Here is a 23,915-nt window from a genome sequence, read left to right on the forward strand (position 1 = left end):
TCCTGCTCCTCTCACTGCTCCTGCATCTCTCACTGCTCCTGCACCTCTCACTGCTCCTGCACCTCTCACTGCTCCTGCATCTCTCACTGCTCCTGCACCTCTCGCTGCTCCTGCACCTCTCGCTGCTCCTGCATCTCTCACTGCTCCTGCATCTCTCACTACTCCTGCATCTCTCACTGCTCCTGCACCTCTCACTGCTCCTGCATCTGTCACTGCTCCTGCACCTCTCACTGCTCCTGCATCTCTCACTGCTCCTGCATCTCTCACTGCTCCTGCATCTCTCACTGCTCCTGCACCTCTCGCTGCTCCTCTCACTGCTCCTGCATCTCTCTGCTCCTGCATCTCTCACTGCTCCTGCATCTCTCACTGCTCCTGCACCTCTCACTGCTCCTGCACCTCTCACTGCCTCTCTCACTGCTCCTGCACCTCTCACTGCTCCTGCATCTCTCACTGCTCCTGCACCTCTCACTGCCTCTCTCATTGCTCCTGCACCTCTCACTGCCTCTCTCACTGCTCCTGCACCTCTCACTGCTCCTGCATCTGTCACTGCTCCTGCACCTCTCACTGCTCCTGCATCTCTCACTGCTCCTGCACCTCTCACTGCTCCTGCACCTCTCACTGCTCCTGCATCTCTCACTACTCCTGCACCTCTCACTGCTCCTGCACCTCTCACTGCTCCTGCATCTCTCACTGCTCCTGCATCTCTCACTGCTCCTGCACCTCTCACTGCTCCTGCACCTCTCACTGCTCCTGCATCTGTCACTGCTCCTGCACCTCTCACTGCTCCTGCATCTCTCACTACTCCTGCATCTCTCACTGCTCCTGCACCTCTCACTGCTCCTGCATCTCTCACTGCTCCTGCACCTCTCACTGCTCCTGCACCTCTCACTGCTCCTGCATCTCTCACTGCTCCTGCACCTCTCACTGCTCCTGCATCTCTCACTGCTCCTGCACCTCTCCTGTATCTCTCACTGCTCCTGCACCTCTCGCTGCTCCTGCATCTCTCGCTGCTCCTCTCACTGCTCCTGCATCTCTCTGCTCCTGCATCTCTCACTGCTCCTGCACCTCTCACTGCTCCTGCACCTTTCACTGCCTCTCACTGCTCCTGCACCTCTCACTGCTCCTGCATCTCTCACTGCTCCTGCACCTCTCACTGCCTCTCTCACTGCTCCTGCACCTCTCACTGCTCCTGCATCTCTCACTGCTCCTGCATCTCTCACTACTCCTGCACCTCTCACTGCTCCTGCACCTCTCACTGCCTCTCTCACTGCTCCTGCACCTCTCACTGCTCCTGCACCTCTCACTGCTCCTGCATCTCTCACTGCTCCTGCACCTCTCACTGCTCCTGCACCTCTCACTGCCTCTCTCACTGCTCCTGCACCTCTCACTGCTCCTGCACCTCTCACTGCTCCTGCACCTCTCACTGCCTCTCTCACTGCTCCTGCCTCTCTCACTGCTCCTGCATCTCTCACTGCTCCTGCACCTCTCACTGCTCCTGCATCTCTCACTGCCTCTCTCACTGCTCCTGCCTCTCTCACTGCTCCTGCATCTCTCACTGCTCCTGCACCTCTCACTGCCTCTCTCACTGCTCCTGCACCTCTCACTGCTCCTGCACCTCTCACTGCTCCTGCACCTCTCACTGCTCCTGCATCTCTCACTACTCCTGCACCTCTCACTGCTCCTGCACCTCTCACTGCCTCTCTCACTGCTCCTGCACCTCTCACTGCTCCTGCACCTCTCACTGCTCCTGCATCTCTCACTGCTCCTGCATCTCTCACTACTCCTGCACCTCTCACTACTCCTGCACCTCTCACTGCTCCTGCACCTCTCACTGCCTCTCTCACTGCTCCTGCACCTCTCACTGCTCCTGCATCTCTCACTGCTCCTGCACCTCTCACTGCCTCTCTCACTGCTCCTGCACCTCTCACTGCTCCTGCACCTCTCACTGCTCCTGCACCTCTCACTGCTCCTGCACCTCTCACTGCTCCTGCATCTCTCACTACTCCTGCACCTCTCACTGCTCCTGCACCTCTCACTGCCTCTCTCACTGCTCCTGCACCTCTCACTGCTCCTGCACCTCTCACTGCTCCTGCATCTCTCACTGCTCCTGCACCTCTCACTACTCCTGCCTCTCTCACTGCACCTCTCACTGCTCCTGCACCTCTCACTGCTCCTGCATCTCTTACTGCTCCTGCACCTCTCACTGCTCCTGCACCTCTCACTGCCTCTCTCACTGCTCCTGCATCTCTCACTGCTCCTGCACCTCTCACTACTCCTGCCTCTCTCACTGCATTTCTCACTGCATCTGCACCTCTCACTGCATCTGCACCTCTCACTGCATTTTGTTTGTTTATTATCAGCTGAGATATATTGTTTTTGAACTGATATCAATGCAGAAGCAGAGGTTTTTATACTGTATCCAAGGTTTGGAATATTGTTTTTGCTATTGTGGGATGGTGTGTGTTAACATTTGTGAATACTACAAAAACAATCCATAACTCAAACGCTTGTTAGCGACTGAAAAAAACTGTAATACAATATTCATGATCAACTGAGGCAGTTCAGATGTTTGTATTTCTGTATTTGTTTTTCTTATTTAAATTGCTGATTGTTTTTTTCTTGGTGTTTAAAAAAACCTTAAAAAATTAAACAGCATCAGCAGGAGAGTAAAAACGTTCAATGGAAAATTCATTTTTTTAAATGGGTAAAAACAATGGTCACTTAGGCCCCGTTTACACGAGAACGATTCCGGGTGAAAATGTAAAAATATTTTATCGGATGTGCCTTTCGTTTACACGGCAACGGCGTTTTGGGGGCTTAAAAACGCAAAAAAGTGAAACCACCCTCCAGAGTGGAAATCTTAAAAACGCTCCACCGTCGCGTTCCCGTCTAAACGGTAAAAGGCAAATCTGCTCACGGTGGCTCTCGTCGCGTACGCGTTTACGTCACAGGTATGCGCTAGTACAGGAAAATAACAACCAACATGTCAGATTATTTCCATACGTCGGACCTTCAAGTTGCCCTAGCAGCTCTGAAAAACATACAAGAGTCTTTTTAGCAGTTGTACAAAATATTCTAAGATATTGGTGTTGTTGTGTGGCAGTGCTTCACATTGCCACCTAGCCGCCTGGAGTGCATACTATATCGAATTTCACACACTTTTGCGTCACCATATGCACGCGGATTTCCCAACCATAACGCTCGTCTAAACGCAGAATAAAAAGTGATAACGCAACGCCACTTTTGCGTTTTCTCTTCAGATCGTTTCCGTGTAAACATAGCCTCAGTGACAGTAATTAAAAAGAACATTGTCACTCAGTGAGTTAAAAAAAAACATTACTTGTAAAAACAACAATAACATTACATGTCAAACCTTCTCCTCCACCAAAAAAGCAAAACAATACCAAAAAACTAGTGCTGGGCAACGATTAAAAAATTTAATCGCGATTAATCGCATGATTTTCTTGCGATTAATCGCATTGTTACGCGCAAAATTGAATAATGAATTCTAGTAGTGTATTGCGCACTTTTGATTTAAATGTACTGCTACAAAAGTGCAATAACATGTGGTTTGCAAAAACTTTAAACAAATAAGGTGCTTTTATACCAGCAGTATTCCCTTTACACAGTATCAATAAAATATTTCTTGTAAATCTCAACTTAAACATTAATGTAATCAAATCAAATATTTAAACAAAGCTATTTGCCACTGCCAGGGCATTACCTTTTATCTAGCTTGTTAAAAGAGTCCAGTTTTCTTGTGTGTTTTTTTCTGAACAGGTATCTTGTATCAGGGAGCAGCAGAAACAGTCTATGTAGTCAAAGGGTCATGATCACGACTACAGATATAAGTCGACCAACGTTACTTCTCTGATAGCAGCTTAGGTTTGGTCATGGCATGCCATGGTTTCCCACGTAAGATTACATTAAACAGAGATAAAGCCCAATTTATACTTCTGCATCGAACTCACGCCGTAGCTGTGTAGCGCGCGTACCCTGACGTGCATCTCTCCAAAAATGTAACGTCAATTCTACGCGTACCGCAAGCGCTGTGATTGCTAGAACCGCTCCCCGGGTTTCACACTCTCCCTCATGTGTAATTGCGCGTCAACGCGGACAACGACGCAGATATATAAATGAAAACCAACGCGTTGTCTATAGCGTAGAGGCTCCGGCGTAAGTCCGACGCAGAAGTATAAATCAGCCTAGAGTGAGGTGAAGTGGTCGAGCACAGGTGCAGCGACAAGCGGGTGCGTTCCTGTGAAACTGTTGCGTTCATGCTCGCCTCACGCACGCGCCCGCGCGTTGCAGAAGTTGAATTGTCTAACTTTTTTGTACACGACGCGCAGCACAAATCATTGGAAGAGAGGCTGATCCTCGGCTCGCTGTTTGTGAGTTTCCAGAATCTAAATAGTTATCAGGACATCAACAGGAGGGAATTCACATGGCAGAGCATCCCCGCTAAACTAAACGCAGGCCTATCAGGTAAAGTTATGTATAATTTTAATTTAAGTTAAAAAGGCTACAGCTGCGTAGCGCACAGAAGCCGGTGCCATGGTTACTATCCATAGAGCGCCTGTCATTCACTCGCGGAGCGCTGTCTCCCTTTCTGTTCACCTGAGAGAACCTGCCAAAGCCTCTCCACTGCTTGTTTGGGTGGGTTATTTGCTGGCTGACCAACATCCCACCCCTCCCATGATCATGGTTTGACTGTAGGCCTATGTGTATTCAGAGGCAGTGAGCAACGGACTTTCAAAATAATAATAAAAAAAACCTCTGCGTTAACGCGCGATAAAAAAATTGTCGGCATTAATTAATAAATGCGTTAACGCGATAATAACGCGTTAACTTGCCCAGCACTACAAAAAACATAAACAAAACACAACACATCCTAAATACACACCATATATGACCTTAGTTAACAATTATAATAATACCAACAATGGTAATCAAATACCTACAAGGTAAAATAAGACATGAATACATGGAGACATGAATACATGGAGACATGAATACATGGATACATCTATGATAATACCAACAATGGTAATCAGAATACCTACAGGGTAATATAAACAGACTATGAATACATGAATACATCTATGATAATACCAACAATGGTAATCAGAATACCTACAGGGTAATATAAACAGACTATGAATACATGAATACAACACCACAAAATTAAACCATGCCCACCATGTAGTGTAACAAGACCTTCTGTTTATAGAGTACAGTGACGGGAATTAAAAAAACTGTTACTTCTAAAAACAATAACATTACATTCAGAACATTTTCACTTAGTGACAGGAATTACAAAACGTTACTTCTAAAAACAATAACATCGCGTTCAGAACATTGTGACTCATTGTCACTTTTGTCATTAATTAAACTCCATGCGCTTAAAGGTAAGCCCTCGGTTCCTAACAAAGTCTCTGATGTTTTGAACTGTCCTGTTTTTTAGCACTGGATGCTCACACCTTTTGCACACCTCACATTCTCTCATTAAAGCCAAGTGACCTTTGCTAATGTGAGATCTGAAGTGACGCATTACTTCATTCACTTCAAATTTTGTCCATGGTCTTTTGGGTGTCCGCTTTCCTCTGCTTGAGACTAAAAACAAACAAGATGTTAAATTGTTAGCATTGCTGACTACCATTTTTAAGTCATGTGCCTTTTAACCAGAACTTGTTCCGTGGTTGAACTAATACAAATATATGTAAGCATTTGACTTGCGTAATTAAACCTATTAAACAGTGTTCAGAACTAGGAAATAAGTGTTACGTTTCTTTTTTCTTTAAACTATTGTTTTACAACACTTGTGTGTGTTTACTCATGGTTTATGAGGACATTATTCGGTTTATGAGGACTCATATGACTATTGTATGTGACTCAGCAGTAGACTATTGTTTTACAACACTTGTGTGTGTTTACTCATGGTTTATGAGGACATTATTTGGTTTATGAGGACTCATATGACTATTGTATGTTACTCAGCAGTAGACTTTTGTTTTACAACACTTGTGTGTGTTTACTCATGGTTTATGAGGATAATATTCGGTTTATGAGGACTCATATGACTATTGTATGTTACTCAGCAGTAGACTTTTGTTTTACAACACTTGTGTGTGTTTACTCATGGTTTATGAGGACATTATTTGGTTTATGAGGACTCATATGACTATTGTATGTTACTCAGCAGTAGACTTTTGTTTTACAACACTTGTGTGTGTTTACTCATGGTTTATGAGGATAATATTCGGTTTATGAGGACTCATATGACTATTGTATGTTACTCAGCAGTAGACTTTTGTTTTACAACACTTGTGTGTGTTTACTCATGGTTTATGAGGATAATATTCGGTTTATGAGGACTCATATGACTATTGTATGTTACTCAGCAGTAGACTTTTGTTTTACAACACTTGTGTGTGTTTACTCATGGTTTATGAGGACATTATTCGGTTTATGAGGACTCATATGACTATTGTATGTTAGTTAGTGGTAGACTATTGTTTTACAACACTTGTGTGTGTTTACTCATGGTTTATGAGGACATTATTCGGTTTATGAGGACTCATATGACTATTGTATGTGACTCAGCAGTAGACTATTGTTTTACAACACTTGTGTGTGTTTACTCATGGTTTATGAGGACATTATTCGGTTTATGAGGACTCATATGACTATTGTATGTGACTCAGCAGTAGACTATTGTTTTACAACACTTGTGTGTGTTTACTCATGGTTTATGAGGACATTATTCGGTTTATGAGGACTCATATCCTCCTGAGACCCAGAAAAAACAAGTTTTTTGAATTTAGTTTTTTTCCATGTCATCACACTGTTTAGAGCACAATAAACAAATGGTAAAAAAACATATATATAAAATAATATTTTATTCATACGTTATGCTATGTCCTCTGTAGTGGACGCCAGGACTAAGTTGTTTAAAAAATAAAATGACATGAAATTATATGTATAGGCAAAAACAATGGGATTTTTTTTTCAATCACCAATACATTTAGGGGTTTCAGGATTTTTTCAACCAAAATTTGTATAAAGATTATTCTCAACTATGTTATGAAAGAAATAATGGAATGAATTGATACACCATTTTACTTTTTGCAATATGTGGGTAGAATGGCCATAAGTTAATATTCCCATTCAATGCAATGTATCTATACACTGTATCTAATTTGCACATTAATGTGTTCTGGGAGCAACATTTAATGAAAGAATAAAGGGTAATAATTGGAGTAATAATTGGCAACATTTTAATAATAATATCTAACATTTCATAGGAATATTGATGTATAATTTATTTCCATATTCACTTGTTGTGTCTCCCAGAATGCCTGATAAACATGATTTTAGTCCTGATGTCCTCTACAGTGGACACGTTTGAAATCAATGCCCTGTTCTGTAACAGAAAGTTGTTTTTTTTTAAACCCCTTAACATTTTCCTGAGATGTTGTTTTATGAAATACAATTTGAAAAGTAGTCCAATTTATATTATAATTACACTATATTATCATATTTCCATAAGAATGCTACATTTGATCACTAAATTAATGTCAGACATTTTTAAAGACCAAGGAGAAGTTGTTTTCATGGTGAAACCTCCAAACATTTGGTATCTCTGAAAAGTCCTGAATGCGCTCTTTACAGGACACCCAGGTTGTGTCATGTGACATGTATGATGTCAGAGAAATTCACTAAAATATAATGTCCACTACAGTGGACAAAAGTCTATTCTTGGGTCCCAGGAGGATATGACTATTGTATGTGACTCAGCGGTAGACTATTGTTTTACAACACTTGTGTGTGTTTACTCATGGTTTATGAGGACATTATTCCGTTTATGAGGACTCATATGACTATTGTATGTTACTCAGCAGTAGACTATTGTTTTAAAACACTTGTGTGTGTTTACTCATGGTTTATGAGGACATTATTTGGTTTATGAGGACTCATATGACTATTGTATGTTACTCAGCAGTAGACTTTTGTTTTATAACACTTGTGTGTGTTTACTCATGGTTTATGAGGACATTATTTGGTTTATGAGGACTCATATGACTATTGTATGTTACTCAGCAGTAGACTATTGTTTTACAACACTTGTGTGTGTTTACTCATGGTTTATGAGGACATTATTTGGTTTATGAGGACTCATATGACTATTGTATGTGACTCAGCAGTAGACTTTTGTTTTACAACACTTGTGTGTGTTTACTCATGGTTTATGAGGATATTATTCGGTTTATGAGGACTCATATGACTATTGTATGTTACTCAGCAGTAGACTATTGTTTTACAACACTTGTGTGTGTTTACTCATGGTTTATGAGGATATTATTCGGTTTATGAGGACTCATATGACTATTGTATGTTACTCAGCAGTAGACTATTGTTTTACAACACTTGTGTGTGTTTACTCATGGTTTATGAGGACATTATTTGGTTTATGAGGACTCATATGACTATTGTATGTGACTCAGCAGTAGACTTTTGTTTTACAACACTTGTGTGTGTTTACTCATGGTTTATGAGGATATTATTCGGTTTATGAGGACTCATATGACTATTGTATGTTACTCAGCAGTAGACTATTGTTTTACAACACTTGTGTGTGTTTACTCATGGTTTATGAGGACATTATTTGGTTTATGAGGACTCATATGACTATTGTATGTGACTCAGCAGTAGACTATTGTTTTACAACACTTGTGTGTGTTTACTCATGGTTTATGAGGACATTATTTGGTTTATGAGGACTCATATGACTATTATATGTGACTCAGCAGTAGACTTTTGTTTTACAACACTTGTGTGTGTTTACTCATGGTTTATGAGGATATTATTCGGTTTATGAGGACTCATATGACTATTGTATGTTACTCAGCAGTAGACTATTGTTTTACAACACTTGTGTGTGTTTACTCATGGTTTATGAGGACATTATTTGGTTTATGAGGACTCATATGACTATTGTATGTGACTCAGCAGTAGACTATTGTTTTACAACACTTGTGTGTGTTTACTCATGGTTTATGAGGACATTATTTGGTTTATGAGGACTTATATGACTATTGTATGTTACTCAGCAGTAGACTATTGTTTTACAACACTTGTGTGTGTTTACTCATGGTTTATGAGGATATTATTCGGTTTATGAGGACTCATATGACTATTGTATGTTACTCAGCAGTAGACTATTGTTTTACAACACTTGTGTGTGTTTACTCATGGTTTATGAGGACATTATTTGGTTTATGAGGACTCATATGACTATTGTATGTGACTCAGCAGTAGACTATTGTTTTACAACACTTGTGTGTGTTTACTCAAGGTTTATGAGGACATTATTCAGTTTATGAGGACTCATATGACTATTGTATGTGACTCAGCAGTAGACTATTGTTTTACAACACTTGTGTGTGTTTACTCATGGTTTATGAGGACATTATTCGGTTTATGAGGACTCATATGACTATTGTATGTTACTCAGCAGTAGACTATTGTTTTACAACACTTGTGTGTGTTTACTCATGGTTTATGAGGACATTATTTGGTTTATGAGGACTCATATGACTATTGTATGTGACTCAGCAGTAGACTATTGTTTTACAACACTTGTGTGTGTTTACTCATGGTTTATGAGGACATTATTCGGTTTATGAGGACTCATATCCTCCTGAGACCCAGAAAAAACAAGTTTTTTGAATTTAGTTTTTTTCCATGTCATCACACTGTTTAGAGCACAATAAACAAATGGTAAAAAAACATATATATAAAATAATATTTTATTCATACGTTATGCTATGTCCTCTGTAGTGGACGCCAGGACTAAGTTGTTTAAAAAATAAAATGACATGAAATTATATGTATAGGCAAAAACAATGGGATTTTTTTTTCAATCACCAATACATTTAGGGGTTTCAGGATTTTTTCAACCAAAATTTGTATAAAGATTATTCTCAACTATGTTATGAAAGAAATAATGGAATGAATTGATACACCATTTTACTTTTTGCAATATGTGGGTAGAATGGCCATAAGTTAATATTCCCATTCAATGCAATGTATCTATACACTGTATCTAATTTGCACATTAATGTGTTCTGGGAGCAACATTTAATGAAAGAATAAAGGGTAATAATTGGAGTAATAATTGGCAACATTTTAATAATAATATCTAACATTTCATAGGAATATTGATGTATAATTTATTTCCATATTCACTTGTTGTGTCTCCCAGAATGCCTGATAAACATGATTTTAGTCCTGATGTCCTCTACAGTGGACACGTTTGAAATCAATGCCCTGTTCTGTAACAGAAAGTTTTTTTTTTTTAAACCCCTTAACATTTTCCTGAGATGTTGTTTTATGAAATACAATTTGAAAAGTAGTCCAATTTATATTATAATTACACTATATTATCATATTTCCATAAGAATGCTACATTTGATCACTAAATTAATGTCAGACATTTTTAAAGACCAAGGAGAAGTTGTTTTCATGGTGAAACCTCCAAACATTTGGTATCTCTGAAAAGTCCTGAATGCGCTCTTTACAGGACACCCAGGTTGTGTCATGTGACATGTATGATGTCAGAGAAATTCACTAAAATATAATGTCCACTACAGTGGACAAAAGTCTATTCTTGGGTCCCAGGAGGATATGACTATTGTATGTGACTCAGCGGTAGACTATTGTTTTACAACACTTGTGTGTGTTTACTCATGGTTTATGAGGACATTATTCCGTTTATGAGGACTCATATGACTATTGTATGTTACTCAGCAGTAGACTATTGTTTTAAAACACTTGTGTGTGTTTACTCATGGTTTATGAGGACATTATTTGGTTTATGAGGACTTATATGACTATTGTATGTTACTCAGCAGTAGACTTTTGTTTTATAACACTTGTGTGTGTTTACTCATGGTTTATGAGGACATTATTTGGTTTATGAGGACTCATATGACTATTATATGTGACTCAGCAGTAGACTTTTGTTTTACAACACTTGTGTGTGTTTACTCATGGTTTATGAGGATATTATTCGGTTTATGAGGACTCATATGACTATTGTATGTTACTCAGCAGTAGACTATTGTTTTACAACACTTGTGTGTGTTTACTCATGGTTTATGAGGACATTATTTGGTTTATGAGGACTCATATGACTATTGTATGTGACTCAGCAGTAGACTATTGTTTTACAACACTTGTGTGTGTTTACTCATGGTTTATGAGGACATTATTTGGTTTATGAGGACTTATATGACTATTGTATGTTACTCAGCAGTAGACTATTGTTTTACAACACTTGTGTGTGTTTACTCATGGTTTATGAGGATATTATTCGGTTTATGAGGACTCATATGACTATTGTATGTTACTCAGCAGTAGACTATTGTTTTACAACACTTGTGTGTGTTTACTCATGGTTTATGAGGACATTATTTGGTTTATGAGGACTCATATGACTATTGTATGTGACTCAGCAGTAGACTATTGTTTTACAACACTTGTGTGTGTTTACTCAAGGTTTATGAGGACATTATTCAGTTTATGAGGACTCATATGACTATTGTATGTGACTCAGCAGTAGACTATTGTTTTACAACACTTGTGTGTGTTTACTCATGGTTTATGAGGACATTATTCGGTTTATGAGGACTCATATGACTATTGTATGTGACTCAGCAGTAGACTATTGTTTTACAACACTTGTGTGTGTTTACTCATGGTTCATGAGGACATTATTCGGTTTATGAGGACTCATATGACTATTGTATGTGACTCAGCAGTAGACTATTGTTTTACAACACTTGTGTGTGTTTACTCATGGTTTATGAGGACATTATTTGGTTTATGAGGACTCATATGACTATTGTATGTGACTCAGCAGTAGACTATTGTTTTACAACACTTGTGTGTGTTTACTCAAGGTTTATGAGGACATTATTCAGTTTATGAGGACTCATATGACTATTGTATGTGACTCAGCAGTAGACTATTGTTTTACAACACTTGTGTGTGTTTACTCATGGTTTATGAGGACATTATTTGGTTTATGAGGACTCATATGACTATTGTATGTGACTCAGCAGTAGACTATTGTTTTACAACACTTGTGTGTGTTTACTCATGGTTTATGAGGACATTATTTGGTTTATGAGGACTCATATGACTATTATATGTGACTCAGCAGTAGACTATTGTTTTACAACACTTGTGTGTGTTTACTCATGGTTTATGAGGATATTATTCGGTTTATGAGGACTCATATGACTATTGTATGTTACTCAGCAGTAGACTATTGTTTTACAACACTTGTGTGTGTTTACTCATGGTTTATGAGGACATTATTTGGTTTATGAGGACTCATATGACTATTGTATGTGACTCAGCAGTAGACTATTGTTTTACAACACTTGTGTGTGTTTACTCATGGTTTATGAGGACATTATTTGGTTTATGAGGACTCATATGACTATTGTATGTTAGTTAGTGGTAGACTATTGTTTTACAACACTTGTGTGTGTTTACTCATGGTTTATGAGGACATTATTCGGTTTATGAGGACTCATATGACTATTGTATGTGACTCAGCAGTAGACTTTTGTTTTACAACACTTGTGTGTGTTTACTCAAGGTTTATGAGGACATTATTCGGTTTATGAGGACTCATATGACTATTGTATGTTACTCAGCAGTAGACTATTGTTTTACATCACTTGTGTGTGTTTACTCATGGTTTATGAGGACATTATTCGGTTTATGAGGACTCATATGACTATTGTATGTGACTCAGCAGTAGACTATTGTTTTACAACACTTGTGTGTGTTTACTCATGGTTTATGAGGACATTATTCGGTTTATGAGGACTCATATGACTATTGTATGTGACTCAGCAGTAGACTTTTGTTTTACAACACTTGTGTGTGTTTACTCATGGTTTATGAGGACATTATTCGGTTTATGAGGACTCATATGACTATTGTATGTTACTCAGCAGTAGACTATTGTTTTAAAACACTTGTGTGTGTTTACTCATGGTTTATGAGGACATTATTCGGTTTATGAGGACTCATATGACTATTGTATGTTACTCAGCAGTAGGGATGCAACGATTACAGATTTTCTAAGTACGATTATTGTCTGAGAAATAATCACGGTTTAACGATTATCACGATTATTATGCATCAATTAATTTCACAACACTACTAATGTATAATATCACATGAACACTCAGCACTAGATTTTAATGTGTTATTTATTGCTGCCACAACACAGTACAAAATTATAAAATGGCAAACAATAATCAATCTCTTCCTTTGGAATTAAAGAGAAGTGCTTTGTAAACATCCAGCATTTTTCTTTTAAAAATAACAAATTAAGTCAAAGGCTGCAGGACTCTTTGATTGAAATAGATCACAAAATTATTACGTTTTTAGTTTGTTCTAAATTTATTTTCAACCTGAGGTAGAAAACTTGATAACATGGAAACAATATCTTGTTGGTATTTGACTTAAAAACATAAATAAAGGGATAATAAATCCCAATGAAAATAAGAATAAACAAAGTATTTGGCTGGCTCTATTGAATTAAATGCAAGCTAAATATTAGGCCTATGTATTTCTTTTAAAAGAAAAAAAATATAGTCCAAATGTTATCCACCAATATTATTGTACTTATTTTAATACTCTTTTTTAAATTATTAATCCAAATTTTACATGTGCCTTTAGAAAATCATCTATTATAATCTCATTATTTTGGTTTGTTTGTTTGAAGTTTAAGTAAAAATTATAGAAAGAAACTGAGAACATCTCTCATGCAGTGTTATTAATAACTGAAATGCAGTTAATTGGTAGTCCTAGAAGTCTACATGATCTTATGTTAGTGTTTTACACCGGGCATATTAAAACTACAAATCCTAACATTTACTCAACACAGACAGGAGAAAGCAATAGAATATTAAGTTAAATGTTCACTGAAACTCTTGAGAGCACGTCACATTCGGTTTTCCACAGACTTGCGTAACCAAAATATTCCGCTGTTTTTTTGTTATTGTTTTTTTTTTTACGTTGCACTGAAAGCTGAAAGTTGCACGCCGCGTTCTCCTTTTTCCAAAGGGCTAGGGCGGTTGCGCTTCGGAGGCGTCTGTCATTGCTGTGTTAGTTCTTGTCACTTGACCAACGGTGCACTTGCGGCATTCTGAAAAGTAGAGATGTTTTTATCTCGATGCGGCGCGGACGCGCTTGGAAAAAACGACCGCGACGCTTCCATTATGAGCGCGCATACATTTGAAATAACGAACTTGAGCGCGCAAAAGACGCGATATGTGAACACGCACTTAAGTTGTTTTTTCGGTGGAAATCGAGCGTCGCTGCTTAGTCCCTCTGCCATAGTGGTTGACGAGCACGGCACTTTAAGCTGGTGCACCGCTGGTGTAACTTTGTTTTCGTTTTGTGTTAGGTGCAAAAGTTCCGTACTTTGCAGAACACTCGGTGTAGCATAGTCTTTACGATTAATTAACCGTGACGTTTTAAAGCGCGGTTAATTGTGAAATCCGGTAATCGCTGCATCCCTACTCAGCAGTAGACTATTGTTTTAAAACACTTGTGTGTGTTTACTCATGGTTTATGAGGATAATATTCGGTTTATGAGGACTCATATGACTATTGTATGTGACTCAGCAGTAGACTTTTGTTTTACAACACTTGTGTGTGTTTACTCATGGTTTATGAGGACATTATTCGGTTTATGAGGACTCATATGACTATTGTATGTGACTCAGCAGTAGACTATTGTTTTACATCACTTGTGTGTGTTTACTCATGGTTTATGAGGACATTATTCGGTTTATGAGGACTCATATGACTATTGTATGTGACTCAGCAGTAGACTATTGTTTTACAACACTTGTGTGTGTTTACTCATGGTTTATGAGGACATTATTCGGTTTATGAGGACTCATATGACTATTGTATGTTACTCAGCATTAGACTATTGTTTTACAACACTTGTGTGTGTTTACTCATGGTTTATGAGGACATTATTCGGTTTATGAGGACTCATATGACTATTGTATGTTACTCAGCATTAGACTTTTGTTTTACAACACTTGTGTGTGTTTACTCATGGTTTATGAGGACATTATTTGGTTTATGAGGACTCATATGACTATTGTATGTGACTCAGCAGTAGACTATTGTTTTACAACACTTGTGTGTGTTTACTCATGGTTTATGAGGACATTATTTGGTTTATGAGGACTCATATGACTATTGTATGTTAGTTAGTGGTAGACTATTGTTTTACAACACTTGTGTGTGTTTACTCATGGTTTATGAGGACATTATTCGGTTTATGAGGACTCATATGACTATTGTATGTGACTCAGCAGTAGACTATTGTTTTACAACACTTGTGTGTGTTTACTCATGGTTTATGAGGACATTATTCGGTTTATGAGGACTCATATGACTATTGTATGTGACTCAGCAGTAGACTATTGTTTTACAACACTTGTGTGTGTTTACTCATGGTTTATGAGGACATTATTCGGTTTATGAGGACTCATATGACTATTGTATGTGACTCAGCAGTAGACTATTGTTTTACAACACTTGTGTGTGTTTACTCATGGTTTATGAGGACATTATTTGGTTTATGAGGACTCATATGACTATTGTATGTTAGTTAGTGGTAGACTATTGTTTTACAACACTTGTGTGTGTTTACTCATGGTTTATGAGGACATTATTTGGTTTATGAGGACTCATATGACTATTGTATGTGACTCAGCAGTAGACTATTGTTTTACAACACTTGTGTGTGTTTACTCATGGTTTATGAGGACATTATTTGGTTTATGAGGACTCATATGACTATTGTATGTTAGTTAGTGGTAGACTATTGTTTTACAACACTTGTGTGTGTTTACTCATGGTTTATGAGGACATTATTCGGTTTATGAGGACTCATATGACTATTGTATGTGACTCAGCAGTAGACTATTGTTTTACAACACTTGTGTGTGTTTACTCATGGTTTATGAGGACATTATTCGGTTTATGAGGACTCATATGACTATTGTATGTTACTCAGCATTAGACTTTTGTTTTACAACACTTGTGTGTGTTTACTCATGGTTTATGAGGACATTATTCGGTTTATGAGGACTCATATGACTATTGTATGTTACTCAGCATTAGACTTTTGTTTTACAACACTTGTGTGTGTTTACTCATGGTTTATGAGGACATTATTTGGTTTATGAGGACTCATATGACTATTGTATGTTAGTTAGTGGTAGACTATTGTTTTACAACACTTGTGTGTGTTTACTCATGGTTTATGAGGACATTATTCGGTTTATGAGGACTCATATGACTATTGTATGTGACTCAGCAGTAGACTATTGTTTTACATCACTTGTGTGTGTTTACTCATGGTTTATGAGGACATTATTCGGTTTATGAGGACTCATATGACTATTATATGTGACTCAGCAGTAGACTATTGTTTTACAACACTTGTGTGTGTTTACTCATGGTTTATGAGGACATTATTCCGTTTATGAGGACTCATATGACTATTGTATGTGACTCAGCAGTAGACTTTTGTTTTACAACACTTGTGTGTGTTTACTCATGGTTTATGAGGACATTATTCGGTTTATGAGGACTCATATGACTATTGTATGTGACTCAGCAGTAGACTATTGTTTTACAACACTTGTGTGTGTTTACTCATGGTTTATGAGGACATTATTCGGTTTATGAGGACTCATATGACTATTGTATGTGACTCAGCAGTAGACTTTTGTTTTACAACACTTGTGTGTGTTTACTCATGGTTTATGAGGACATTATTCGGTTTATGAGGACTCATATGACTATTGTATGTTACTCAGCAGTAGACTATTGTTTTAAAACACTTGTGTGTGTTTACTCATGGTTTATGAGGACATTATTCGGTTTATGAGGACTCATATGACTATTGTATGTTACTCAGCAGTAGACTATTGTTTTAAAACACTTGTGTGTGTTTACTCATGGTTTATGAGGATAATATTTGGTTTATGAGGACTCATATGACTATTGTATGTGACTCAGCAGTAGACTTTTGTTTTACAACACTTGTGTGTGTTTACTCATGGTTTATGAGGACATTATTCGGTTTATGAGGACTCATATGACTATTGTATGTGACTCAGCAGTAGACTATTGTTTTACAACACTTGTGTGTGTTTACTCATGGTTTATGAGGACATTATTTGGTTTATGAGGACTCATATGACTATTGTATGTGACTCAGCAGTAGACTATTGTTTTACAACACTTGTGTGTGTTTACTCATGGTTTATGAGGACATTATTCGGTTTATGAGGACTCATATGACTATTGTATGTGACTCAGCAGTAGACTTTTGTTTTACAACACTTGTGTGTGTTTACTCATGGTTTATGAGGACATTATTCGGTTTATGAGGACTCCTATGACTATTGTATGTTACTCAGCAGTAGACTATTGTTTTAAAACACTTGTGTGTGTTTACTCATGGTTTATGAGGACATTATTCGGTTTATGAGGACTCATATGACTATTGTATGTTACTCAGCAGTAGACTATTGTTTTAAAACACTTGTGTGTGTTTACTCATGGTTTATGAGGACATTATTCGGTTTATGAGGACTCATATGACTATTGTATGTTACTTAGCGGTAGACTATTGTTTTACAACACTTGTGTGTGTTTACTCATGGTTTATGAGGACATTATTCCGTTTATGAGGACTCATATGACTATTGTATGCTACTTAGCGGTAGACCACTTTTTTACAACACTTGTGTGTGTTTACTCATGGTTTACTCATGGTACGGTTAACACACACAAGTGTTTTTAACAATAGTGTACAGCTAAATCACATTTAGTAGCAATAACATAATTTCACTTAAGATCATGTTATAACGCGTGTGAAACTTAATTGTCAAAAGTATTAACAAACCTCTTCAGGAGATGTGACTTCACTTCCTGTCAAGGCTGGAGCGTCAGGCTCATGGACAAGCTGGAAGACAGAAACAAGGAGAAAGGAGCAATCTGAAAGAAATCTGAAGCAACTGGATGATAATAGTATAATTTTTTTAATAACTTTTGGAAATATTCTACCTTGCACGTTTTCTGCCCACAGCGAGAACGCCATGGCAAGTCATGTCCTCCATAATCATAGGTTATCTCTTCACCCTTATTGATGTCTTTCACAGTAAATAAACAAAGATGAGGCTTTCCTTCCAGTTCAATTTTCTTCATTTTGCCATTTGGCTTTTGCCATTTGGCTTCTCCAGAGTGAACCGTCATCAGAGGAGGCATCAATGCTATATGAGAAAAAAAAAGTAGTTGTTACAAATGTTCACTAAAGTTATGCTCTAGAAAGGAATACATAATTGGTAATCATTTTAATCTGCCCCAAAACTGTGTGTGGTATTTGGTTTCAGGGTTGAGAAACACATTTCAAAAGATGCACAGGAATTTACATAGAGCAAAATACAGTCTACTTACCAGTAGTCACACCCTCTGTTTTTGAAGTAGTATGTATAATCATTTGTTGTTTTTTTCAACTTCCATTTTTCTAAGATGTTCCCCTATATTGAACAATAAAGGAACCTTTCACGATACGTGTTGTGGCAAACACACCCCGACCTAAATGAAATATGCGCAGAGGCGCTGTTTAGTTTCGGTTACATTGGTTACATTGTTTTTGTGTATGCTGACCACATCATAACACGTATTTATAGCAACAAATAAATATAAATAAATAAATGGCGGTAATACCGCATATCGCGCTATTGAGCCACTCAAAATTACCGCAAGGGAAATTCCTTCACCGCGACAGCCCTATTTCCAGGTCTAGTAATCTTACTGTTACCTTTCTCAGACCAAGGGGGATTATAAGTGCTGCTGCTACTGATTCAAGTTTTTCATACAAGTAGTTTACCAGATAGATTATTATATGTAGGCTTAATATAGTGTAGGCTAAGCCAAATGTTTGCAACAGGTGAGCCAGTGCACAATTATTTTTTATGTATTTTAATTTTCTGTGCATAATTTATTTTGTTAAACTACATAAATGCCATTCTGTACCGTATCCCAACTGTTACAATAAAACATCATTTGAGCAATATAACATGCATTTTTATTCAGTATATAAGCAATATTTTGCTTTTTATGTTAAAGACACTATTGATACCGTGAGAAATGTACATTCTCAGGAAAATAGCCGCTTATCAGTTAATCGTTAATCGATCGATAAGGTCAATAAATGAATGATTAATGAATTAATCGATAATTTCCATCCCTAGACCGAGCATTTTGATTAGACAGACATTTTATGGTTCTACTCCATCCACAGATGATATAAATACATTTAAACCACTTAACTTAGTGCTTGCTATCAGGATGTGAAGAGAATTTCAACCAGCATAACAAAAAATGTTTTTGAACCAAATCACCTACCCTGCCTTTGACCAAAACACATTTGAAGAGTACTTCACTTATACAAACATACACATTTTTTTTATATTATGAACCAAAAACAGAAAAGAAGACCAACCTAATTATAAGTATTAAATACATTTATTTAGGACTAACATTTAAGGGCAGTAGCACCTGTGCACCTGGAGCCCTGCATTTAGATCAGTGGTTCTCAACCCTGTCCTGGTGTACCCCCAACACTACACGTTTTCCTTATCTCCCTAATCAAACACACCTGATTAAACTCATCAGCTCATTATCACATGTAGTGTAGTGTAGTGTTGGGGGTACGCCAGGACAGGGTTGAGAACCACTGATTTAGATGAATAGGTGTGTAAGCAATCAGGCCATCCTTAAAAATATTCTTGTTTGCCGTAACCCGACCGACCCTGTCAATTTAGGACCGACCCAATTATTTATTTATTTTCCCTTTTAGTCCAACCGACTTGTCGGTTGTAAACTTGCGTTAAGACAGACCGATTTTTTTTAAACTCTTCAAACAACTAATACAAATGCAATAAAATAATATTAGTTATATTTTAGTAAGTATTGTGAATATAAATTGCCTAGGCCTACATACAAACGTAGGCTACGTTCTCTCTCCTATTGCAGTCTTTGATTTTGACATTTTAGCTGATGATCAATAAAATGCATCTCATCACCGAAAGCAACGTGCACTCCATTAAATCTGCATATAGCGCGGGAATTGAAGATCGGATTTATATCCGCAAAAAGAAATGTATGTGATCAGGTGTAAATGGATCGTTTTGATAAATCAGATAGCTATCCTTTATTGAGAAAACGCATTTAGTGGGCAGGTGTAAACAGCCCCTAGACATCGGTGAAAAACTAAATTTAGATGCATTTGTTAATGTAACACATTAAGGCTGCGTCCCAATACCTCCCCTTACCCTAGATTTCTGCCCTAACCCTTGTTTTTGCGCGTTCTCGTGTAGGGGTAGGGTGTCCCAATACTCCAAAGAGCAAGGGGGAGTGCTATTCTGCCATTAAAATCAACCCTCAAAACATAGTGCGGTCCGATGCAGGCTTAAAACGAAGTGGAAGATGAAATTACCCAGGATACCTTGCGAACTCAGCGAGCCGGTCAAATTTTTCAACTAAGATGGCGGACACCGCTGGAAAGGAACAATTTTATTTTAAGTATATTTTCGCAAATACGCATGTTAAAATGTCGAAATATGTTGGAATATGTTAGTTTGATGCACATCCAATGGACTGTTGAGTTTTCAACACTAATGTTAGAAAATATTTCACGAAGCTATCTGACGATGTTCATATGATATCTGCCGAGTGCTTCAAAAGCAAATTAAATATACATCTGATCTGGGTAAGTTAGTTAATCTAATTTTATTTTCGATTTTGGCTTCCAAGGATTATAAAAAGAAGATATGTGAGGTAAAATTATTCAAAACTAGCCGCGTTCGTCTAGCGCATCATCTTCCCTTCACAGCGCGCTGTCATTTCTCTCTAAACCCAAACCTAACGTCAGAATCAGCACTGAGCACAATCGGTGATTGTTGTAAAGTGCAGTGTCTGCGGTTTCTAAATTGCGGGACGTTGTTGGTAAAAACAGCTACTAAAAGCACAATGATCCGCGCAAGAGACGTTGCCCCGGTTCCCATGGCGGCGCGCGCGCGTTCGGAAACGGATTGCAACTAACGTTAGACAAGCAAACTTTGGGTTTTGTGTGCGCTTCTAAACGATCAGATACAAACAAATATATGGCAAAATTACCGGAAATGCGTCTTCTATATTCCACATGTCTTCTCTGTTGATTCATCAGATGTAGATAAACGAAAACAGCCCACACAACAGGCAACACAACAACTGGAACCGGCAATTTTATGAATGAAAATAGTAGTAGAAGTAGTAGACAGACACTTTGACGCTGCGCGTGACGTATTGAGGATTGCCGCGCTAATTTGCATATAGTGGTGTCCCATTTCATAGGGAAAGATCTTCAACTCCACTTCCCTCGTTGAGGGGACTTTACTTTCGAGGGCACTCAAAACCAAGTGAAAGTTTTAAGGGGGGAGAAATGGGACAGGGCCTAACATGTTTACTCCTAGGTATTACATTGTTATTAACAACTGTTATTTTGTGAATTCTAAAGTAATTGTAATCTATTTGTTTCCTCTGAAAATCCACTTTTGTTGATATCTAGTATTATCTATTAGATATCTAGTAGGATCTAATATTTTTAAGGATGGCCTCACACTAGTCAAACAAACCGGGCTCTGGGGGTCAAACGTGCTCGGGCACAGCTCAGATCAGATCATCTACTGTGAGTACACCCTAGGTTCCATCTTCTTTGTGGTTAGATCTGACACTTTGATCTATTTTGAAATGTATTATACTCCATTATTAGATTATCCAAGGCATGCATGTTACACTGTACACGTCAAGAGATTGTATTTCTGGTTGAACATTGTGTATCTAGTATAATAGAAGTCGACTAACTAATTAATAGATAGGCTAAGGTTTATGAAAAAAAAAGGAAAAAAAAACTTACCTTTGACAGGATTTATATATCTCCGGTTATTACGTCGTTGTCCTTACCCAGCTTTACATTGATTTCTGCATCTTTTAGAGGATTTGGTCCTCTGATCCGATGACTCAGTATCACTACAAAATATCATCAAGTCAATCTTTACAGATAAACAGTATAATATTAATATTAATAATATTAATATTATATATAAACACTATAAATACAAAAATAAAAATAATACTACAAACATTTTGATGTTAAATATTCACTATTATGATGTTAAATATTTAAAAAAGCTTTTATCATTAGCTATGGCTCCACACTAGAGAGCTGCTTAATGGCAGAAAACTTTACTAAAAAGTTAGTAATTATAACTAAAAGCGACACTGATAAGTTTGTGAGGAGCAGAGTAAGTTAACTTATTGTGAACAGAGCTGCTCTGGCATGCACACACGTAACGTAACGCATGTAAATAATTACATTGCATACTGTATAAACCTGCATTGCATATATTTATTTAAATCATAGGGTTTATTAATTCACAATAGCATTATGCTTTATTATAATTTAATAATAATTAAATGGGTTTAACATATAATGCAGCCTTGTAAACCGTCTAATAATGCTTTTAATGTTTCCTCGTCCGTGAAATTCGCGGCAGTTGTTTGGGTGAGAAAATAGCTCCAGTCTCAAGGCCGTGACTCCTCGTGTTAGGAGTGCACCTCAGCCGGCTAAACCTGCCAGCTCTCCCGCTCAGACCGCCGCGACCGCACAGACAGCGACATTAGAGGAGATTGGGCTTATTCCGATGTCGATCTACTGTAACGTATTATTTGAACTTTGATAAACTATGAAAATATATATCGCAGAAGTATTTTCTTATTAGACGCAATGACCTTTTAGCAGTGTGCTCTGCCCAAGGCCACTTTATTTCACAACGATATATTTAATTTAAATTGTATTTTTTAATGATTACCACATTCGTTGCGATCTACATCATCTTTGCGTCTCAGAGCTGATTCTACAAGCAGTGCTCCTCTCACGCGCCATTACTACAGTTTAAGTGATTAAATTACATCAAATAAACATTTGACAACTGAAACTAACGCTGAGGAATCAAGGATTTCATATTTATGTAAAAAAAAAAGAAGAAGATATTATCAAGTACTTACTATTTCACCATAGATCCAGCTGCTGCGTTGTTCACTGAAGCGCTGCAAATCTTCTCTGCCGTAAACAACCTGCGTTAATTTGGCGCTAATGTGTGTGTAATTTGGCGCCAATGTGTATACTTTGCAATACTAATTCCCACCTACAGGGGCACTGTTCCGAGTACACACATACACATCATGGTTTAAGAGGACAGTGTTTGTAAAGGTTATAAAAAAGGTAGGGAGTGTCATAACAGTGCAATAGATACATTAATTAACACAAGTAGTAATGTAGAAAACATACAAGCATTATTTTTTATTATTATTATTATTAGTCAATAATTATTACAATAAAAAATTTCAGAATTACGAGGTCACTAAAAGTGGTCTCATAAACCGATTGGTCTTGTAATGCTGGTATGTAAACCTGAAAATTGGTCTCATAAACCACATATGCCTACACACACACACACACACACACACACACACACACACGCGCGCACTCTCTCTCTCTCTCTCACACACACACACACACACACACACACACACACACACACACACGCACTCTCTCTCACACACGCACACATGCTCTCCCTCTCTCTCACACACACACACACACACACACACACACACACACACGCGCACTCTCTCTCTCACACACACACACACACACACACACACACGCGCACTCTCTCTCT

The 23,915-nt window shown here is 37.9% G+C and overlaps 1 protein-coding gene across 1 annotated transcript in view; it reads left to right on the plus strand.

The window, feature by feature from the left end:
• The window catches only part of LOC130071748 (serine/threonine-protein kinase DCLK2-like), a 50,635-nt gene that overhangs the window by 16,350 nt on the left and 10,370 nt on the right, over nt 1-23,915 (plus strand). The window lies entirely within an intron of this gene.

This window comes from Rhinichthys klamathensis, unplaced genomic scaffold (assembly GCF_029890125.1).
Source record: "Rhinichthys klamathensis goyatoka isolate OS25496 unplaced genomic scaffold, OSU_Roscu_1.1 h1tg000454l_1, whole genome shotgun sequence".
NCBI classification, from domain to species: Eukaryota; Metazoa; Chordata; class Actinopteri; order Cypriniformes; family Leuciscidae; genus Rhinichthys; species Rhinichthys klamathensis.